Consider the following 8,420-nt stretch of genomic DNA (forward strand, 5'->3'; position numbering starts at 1 on the left):
CTTGTAGAGAGGCATAACCAGACATTAAAGACCCGCCTTGGTAAAATATGTCAAGAGAAAGGGGTCGACTGGATAGTCGCCCTGCCAGTTGCACTGTTCTACATGAGAATGGTTGCCCACTCGAGATCAGGACTATCCCCGTACGAAGTGGTCTTTGGTAGACCACCGAATATGTGGGGGACGCCCATTCCTAAGAAAATTACTGATGTTGATTGTAACATGTTGACAGATTACCTTGCCTCCTTGATGTCTGCACTCCAATCATGTCGTTCACAGGTTGCCGCAGCCTTCCCTGACAACACTGATGTAAAGCCGCATGATGTCCGTCCTGGGGACCTTGTCTTAATTAGGAACTTCGACAGGAAAAGTCCGCTGGAGCCCCGCTGGAAAGCGCCGAAGACCGTCCTTCTTACTACGAGGACCGCAGTAAAAGTGGAAGGCAGAAAGGGGTGGATCCACACGAGCCATATTAAACAATGCAACGAACTGAAACCAGACCCAGACTCGTCCACCCCTTCCAAAGACTGTATTGAGCCTAGTGACTTTAAAGTTCCTGAGCGAGAGAAAACTCCCCAAGAGGAGTATAAACTAAAACTCCGATCTAGCAAGTCAGACAGTTTAATTGTTTAAGTCCTCCCCTAGGTGAATCGGTTAAATAGTTTCTGACATGTATCCCCTAGATCGAGATAGAGAGAGAGAGAGACAACTCAAGAAACGTACATATTGCAAATCACTGCATAGTCACTGTATAGTGACATTATTAATTATGTTTTATCTAAGTCTTCTGATTATTGTTGCAAGTATACTGCTTCCTATCTATTACCCTATTTTCAAGCGTGAACAATCTGCTTACAATGTTTCTGCTGAACATTCTTTTAGTGAGTTACCTCCACATGAACTTTCTTACAGACTCGCGCTGCGCAACAACACATTCATTAGTATGTTACATCACTCCCATCAGACTAATAATGCTACAAACTGCTGGATATGTGGCCGACTCCCTCCCTACCAGAAATACAAGGGAGCTCTGCCCCTCTTTCCGTACCCGTTCACTCACAATGGCTCCTGTGGTGCATGGTTTAAAATAATTAATTCCTTAGATCCTGATATTGCTGTTTTCAAAGGAAGCTGGGTTTGGGGAAACTTGAACTTAGTTCTGCTTAACGTCTGTTACCCGGACAAGAAGGGACTTCCCACTAGAATAGGAACTGATCTAGAAAATGAAGTATATGGATTAGGTAATTACACAATTAACCTTATGATTCTTACTGTTGAATCCGAAGCTGCACCAGTTTTGTCCGCTATGTCAGTATTACCAGTCACTGGTGAATTATGTGTCAGTAAGAAAGGTTCAGTACACTTGGGTCATAGTAAATGTACTACTGTGGTCGAATTCAGTGATCAAGGTAAATCGTCCTTTAAAGCTACCCGTCATTCTTATTTTGTTTGTGGTCATACCGCATACATACGCTTACCTCCAGATTGGGATGGTACCTGTTATATTGCATTCCTTCTGCCACCTGTTTTCCTAGCTCCTCCTGATTATCACAGAAATACAAATCTAGTAAAGAATAGACTCCGAAGAGATCTCCCGCTTGTCGACTACACAGAAACGGCATGGGAACAATACACAGATTTTAATAAAGGATTCTTTTTCTTCCTAGGCCCCGTTCAAAATAGTAAATTAATACACAGATTAACTAGAACACTTGAAGCAGTAGTGAATGAAACTGCCTCCGCCCTAGGTAACTTAACAGAGGAGCAGTCCGTCATGCGGGTTGTTGTTCTTCAGAATCGTCTTGTTATTGACGTCATCTTGGCAGATAGAGGCGGAGCTTGTAAGGTCATCGGGTCAAGTTGCTGTGTTTTCATCCCAGAAAACGCGCCAACGGTATATCAAGCTATTACACGTCTTCATAAAATTGCAACTCTGATACATCAGAATCCAGGCACCTGGACTTGGTCCGGTTGGTTCTGGACAACGGTAACTGCCTGGGGATGGAAGATCCTATCCTTCCTAGGCATTGGCCTAGTCATAGTATTCAGTTGCTGCCTGTGCCTACAGTGTGGGCCAGCGATTTGTGGACTGTGTGCCACATCATGCATTGAACATTCCAGTTTTCTTTCAAGACGTGAAAGAAAGAAAGAAGAGCAAATGATGTTACAAGAACAAACTGATCGATTCATGAGGATCGATATATCATGAAGGGTCCGTAGGGAACAAGGAGGGAATGAGGAAATTTAGATTTTATGGTCAAGTTGTGTTCCCTATCGTGTACCCCACCGTCTCCATGTACCAGCTTAAAGTGCATGTAACTTCCCTCCTGTGCCAGCTATGAAGACGCAAATACATTTGCGTCCAACATTAACATGTCCTCTTTCAGACCCATCCTGAATGGGTTGAATAGTCCGTTCCTAAGTATGCTATGCCAATGTCTTTTTGTAGTGTACTTTACACGTTTTTCAGCTCTGGCAAAGTAGGCCCTGAATTTCTGCCATCGAGCCTTTTCTGGCTTCTGACTCTGAAAGCCTCAGCCCAGGCTGTCTCTGTACCTGTGAACTCTGACTTACTTCCAGCGCGGCCCACCGCGCTTAGCTCAGCCTGCTGCCTGCCAAGACTGACTTCAACCTTCGAATTATCTGTTCCGCTCCTCGAAAATACATTCCTGCCTACTAGTTTAAGTAAACATCCCCCCAGCTGCAGAGCAGAAGGGCCGGCCTGTCTCCGTGCAAGTAATTCATAGCCTCTGTTACCATGCTCCCATGGAAGGCCCATGCCCCCACGCTTCTCATGCAGACACTTAGGCGCTTATACACGCACTCACAGTCAGTATAGAATAGCTTCTGCCCCAGAGACCTTTTCCGTTCAGATAATATGGTTCCCAAACATCAGATATCAGATATGATAGAAGCACAAGTTGATCTGACATGCCAGACTTCTGTCTCTTTCCGTCAGTGTAAATGTCAAGTCCCCTGCACCCTCCAGTTTCACGTCAATCACACGTCATGCAGCTGCGCGCGCATCCAGGCCTCAGATTTCTGCTGACATTACAAAATTCTGCTTTGTTGCCACCCCCTTGTGATGCCTACCTGTGACGTTTCTAGCGCACACCTCTAGTTCACGCCTGGTCCACGCCTTCTGATTACGTACTAGTAACACGTGGATGCTGTTATCTTGTCTTCTCTCAGCTGTTACGCCTACTGTATTGCTTTCTATGATGTGAATTAAGTATATAAGCTATGTATTGTCAATAAAATATTGCTCTATCCCTTCCTGAACCCCTTGCGGTTGCAGGAACATGATATCCAGTTCCGGAACGATTCCTTTTTAAGGAATAAAACCCCTAAGAACTCTAACACCACGGACTCTGTTTTTTTCTTTCCGATTGAGTTATTATTGATTAAGTACTTACCTGCATAGAAATTAAGACGGTAAATTAAATATTTACGACATTAGAGTGGGTGTACAAGAAATCCTATTTCATCTCTATAGGAAAATTACTCTCCCTGTGGAGAAACCTAAATAAATAAAAGTAGAAATTATCAGAATAACATGTATATATGTAAGAAGGTTTACTTATGTGAAAACTTGCATGAATCTGGGACAGTCACAGGTTACCAGAAATCCTCTCGGAATACTTTAAAAATTGCATAAAAAGTCAGAAATGCAATCACCATATCAGTTTAATCCTATGTGAGTGCATTTCCTGGTTATTTTATGAATGGGACCCACAGCTACAACATAAAACATACAGAAATTATATCATATTTAAAATGTTAATCGGTAGTAGTAGGAAGATAATACTTGCAATTGAAACATCTGCAGAAAGAATTATATCATTATACAGGCTACAATGGGCTGCCTGTGGCAATCCCACCACCATCATAATCAGGCCCTATGTTAGAAAGAAGCCGCTCACAAAGGTAATGGAAAAGCTGCATGTTAGAGACTGTTAAAGCAAGCAGTGCAGTGAGGTTGCAGAAACAAAGAGGAGATCCTGTAATAGAGAGAAGGAAATAAGTATGACGTGCGCTTGAGGTGAGGAAATGCAGTCAATGGGGAAGATCAGGGGCTGTATTATCAGTAGCGTAGCTAGCGCTTTTGCTGCCCAGGGCGATTCCGGAGTTTGCAGTCCATGGACAGCCCGTATGACGGGGGGGAACAACAGATGACGCGAACGGGGGGAGGTGACATACAACGACAAGGGAGAGAAAACTTACCTTGCGCTCGCTACTGCCCCAAAAACGTGCCGCCCAGGGCGAACCACTCCTCTAGCTATGCCACTGCATATTATAAATACAGCTCATTTCCTGGATTGTGCCAGGCACATCTTTGAAAACACGCACCCGGTGCAATCAAGTAAAATGCGCCATATTATAGCGAAAGCCCTGCACCCAGGGCAGCTGTGAACTCGCGCGGCCTTGGGGGGCAGTACATTCATGTACAAAATGGAGAAGCTTCTTTGAACCCGCTCCGTGTTTTCACAGTGCAGATGGCACCAGCCTGCACTTTTAAAAGAGATTAGAAGTCCCCTTGCAGGAGGGTGCAGTAAGTGATTGGGGGTTCCATGGGACCCCCTTTCCCCCGCCAGAGGGCTGCAATCTGAAAGCTTCTTTGGCTCTGCACCCACATCTGTAATACAACACGGGTGGAGGCAAACGGATTCCCTCAATTGCATGGGCCACATCCCCCTGCAAAGGATGGAACGCCCTCTGGAGGAAGGCTGACTCTGTATGTGAGCCAGCATTTTAAATAATATAGAAAGGGATGCATAAGCATCTGCGGCCCATTCTATAATGCCAAAGTGCCACGTGGCCATGAAAAGTGGCAGCAATTGCCAGTGGCTCCCCTGAGACACTTCTGTAATATGGCCCATGGGCCATATTGCAGAAATGGCGCATTTTCCTGGATTGCACTGGGCTCACCTTTTAAAATGTGCACCCAGCACAATCCAGTAAAATGCACCACATTATGGGGAATGCACTGCCCTCAGGGCTGCAGCAAACTCGCGCTACCCACAGGGCAGTGCATTCATGTGAAAAATGAAGCAGATGTTTTAAAGCTGCTCCGTAATTTCACCGTGCAGGCGGTAACCCGCCTGCACTTAATGTAGGGATTAGAGATCCCCTTGTAGGTAGGTGCAGTCAGTGACTGCACCCACCTGCAAGGGGATGTCTGGGGTGTCCATGGGACTCCCTTTCCCCTTGCCAGAGGGCTTCAATCACGAGGCGCACTGACAGTGCACCAACCTTTAGGAAGTGCACTGTCATTCTGTCTCCTGAGAGCTTCTTTGCCTTTGTGCCTGCGTCTGTGATGTGGCGCGGGCACCGAGCAACAGGGATTCCTAAATTTGCATGGGGCCATGCCTTCATGCAAATGAGGGAACACCCTCTTGAGGAAGCGCTGGCACTGTCTGTGCACCAGCACTTTCAGTATTACAGAAGGGGACACACAAGCACCTGCGGCCCCTTCTATAATACCAAAGCTCCACGGGGATGCAGAAAGAGGGCGCAAACGCCCATTGCGCCTCCAGGGCACTTCCATAATACGGCCCCTGAGGGGGAGGGAAAGGAGGAAGAAGAAATGTTCAGCACATAGATTAAGTATATGGTATGGGCAGTAAGGATTATGAGAAGGGAAATGGATGAGATTTGAGTATTACCATCATAAGCAATATTTTGAAAGGGAAGAAGAGAGGCACAGGTCACCAAGTTAAGAACACAGGGGAAGTAGAGGGCATAAAGAAGGGAGTTAATAAAGTACAGTTTAAGTAGTTAGAGGTGGCATGTGCAATAAGCATGCAACAGAATAATGAAAGGTGAATTGGATAGGAATATTGAGGCTTTCATCTATTGTTATGTTATGTTATTTAGATTTAAAAGGCGCAGCTTATCACCCATGAGGGTATTCAGGTGCTGGGGCAAGGCGCTCTTAGTTGAACAGCCAGGTCTTCAGTTTCTTTTGGAAGTTGAGAAGTGCAATAGTCATTCCAGTTTTTGGAGGCGATGAAACAGAAAGCATGCCCTCCTGTCTTGCTTCTCAGATGCAGGGGATGTCTGTGAGGGAGAGATAGGTGGATCGGAGCTGTCTGGAGGGTTTGTAGAGTTGGAGTCGGCCATTAATGTATGATAGTCCTAGTTTGTGGTGGGCTTTGTAGGTGTGGATGAGCAGCTTTAATTTAGATGGGTAGCCAGTGTAGTTCAGCCTGGTGGGAAGTGATGTGTGTGCTTCTGGGGAAGTCTAGGATGAGTCTGGCTGTGGTGTTTTGGATGGTCCAGAGTCTTACCATGAGTTGGTTTTTGATGCCGACGTAGAGTGCGTTGCAGTAGTCTAGTCTGCTGTTGATGAGGGCCTGGATGACCGTGCATCTTGTGTGCATGGGGAACCATTTGAAAATCTTGCAAAGCATTGTGAGGAGGTGGCAGCAGGGTGTGATTAGAACATTGACCTGTTTGCTCATCATGGGTTTCTCGTCAAGGATGATGCTGAGGTTTCTGGCATAGTCTGTGGGGGTGGACGTGGATGTGCCACCCAGGTCGGCTGGCCACCAGAGGAAGTCCGAGGAGAATCTCTTACTTCTGAAGATCAGGATCTCCATTATTTCCATGTTGATTATGAGGCAGTTTCTCTGGCATCCAGTTAGCTATGGTGAACATGCTGGCAGTGATGTTTGACCTGGTGGTTTTGTTCATGTTGGTGAGAGAGAGGAGGAACTATGTTGTTTGCGTAGGTTGCAATGTTGATGTTATGGATTCTGATGATGCGGGCGAGATGTGCCATGTACATATTGAACAAGGTTGAGCTAAGGAAGGAGCCCTGGGGGATGCTGCAGACGAGTTTCTTGCATTCAAAGGTGAAAGCAAAAGTCTGACTCATTGTGTCCTGTTAGACAGGAAGGAGGCGATGCAGCTCAGGGTGGGCACATCTGTTCCTGAGCCAAGGGATCTGGCGATGAGGGTGTCATGGGAGATGGCATTGAACGGCAGTGAGAGGTGGAGCAGGATGAGGGAGGTAGTTTCTCCTATGTCCATAATAGGCCGGATGTCCTCTGTTGCTGCCAGGAGGGCGGTTTCCATGCTGTGGTTGCTGTGGCACCCTGACTGAGTGCAGGAGGTGGTGCTGTTCAAGATGGGCAGAGAACTGCTTGTTGATCTTTCTCCATGAGTTTGGCCTGGAAGGCCAGCAGTGAGATGGGCCTATAGTTTCTGAGATCCTTTGGGTTGGCCAAGGGTTTCTTCAAGAGGGTTGTGACCTCTGTATGTTTCCAGCTGTTCAAGAAGTTTTCACTCATGAAGGAGTAGCTAATGATGGTGATGAGGTTGGTGGTGATCAATGTGCTTCTCAGGTTGTGCATGTGGTGGGGCAGAGGTCTGTGGGGGACCCTGAGTAAAAGGTCTGCATGATTCTGCTGTGTCATCTGTGATGAGGGGGCTCCAGTTTGTAAGGAAGTGGATTCTCCTGCTGGTGGTGGGAGATTGCATAGTGATGTCTTCTATGGTGGGTTTGGGTGCAAAGTTGGTGTAGATCATGATTATTTAATTGTCAAAAAGTCAGAAAGTTCATTGCAGACGATCTGTGAGGGGATGATGGTGTTAGAGGCTGCTTTTGGGTTGGTGAATTATTTGACGATGTTGAAGAGTACCAGCGTTGGAGTAGGATTGGAGTCTGATCACAAGATCAACTTTACTGGCTTCTATGATCTGTGCATGCCACCTTTTAAATGCATATTTTTGTAAGTGTCTCTAGAGATGTTGTCTCGGCTGGTTATCCATTTTCTTTCCAGTTGTTTGCAATATATCTTGGAGTCTCTTAAGTCTTCCTTCTGCAGGCATACATGAGCACAAGTTCTTGTATGTCCGATCTTCTTTATGGGGACAGGGTGTTGGCGCAGTCTGAGATCCAATTGTTGAATGTGAATAGATCATTCTGGAGGTCGTCTGTTAGGATAGGCTGGTTGGATCCGAGGGTGTGGGTCCAGTCTGATTCTGTTATGTGCTGCCAGTTGTGGCTAAAGTTGATTGTTGGTTTGCTAGGGTGAGGTGCATTGATGTAGTAGTGTACAAAGGAGTGATATGTTGTTGGCTGTGAAGTCTGGGTCGACTGTGTGTCCGGTGATGTGAGTCAGGCCTTGTACGAGCTGCATGAGTCTGATGTTGAGGCTTTCTAGGTCAGTGGTGTTGTGGTCTGTTTGGTCATCAAGATGAATGTTGAGGCCGCAAAGCAGGAGGATGTCATTGGATCTTATGGTGATGGGAATGAGGAAGTTGCTGAAGGTGGTGCGTAGTCCTGGCAGTTTGTAAGCGAAGGTGCCTGAGATGGTTGTGGAGTGGCTGATATGCAGTTCGAAGTGCAAGTGTTCAATGAGTATGGTTGGTTTGTGCAGGTGATGGTACCTTTGTGGATGATTGTGAAGCCTTCT

The sequence above is a fragment of the Lissotriton vulgaris genome, chromosome 1_2 (assembly GCF_964263255.1).
Source record: "Lissotriton vulgaris chromosome 1_2, aLisVul1.2, whole genome shotgun sequence".
Lineage (NCBI taxonomy): Eukaryota > Metazoa > Chordata > Amphibia > Caudata > Salamandridae > Lissotriton > Lissotriton vulgaris.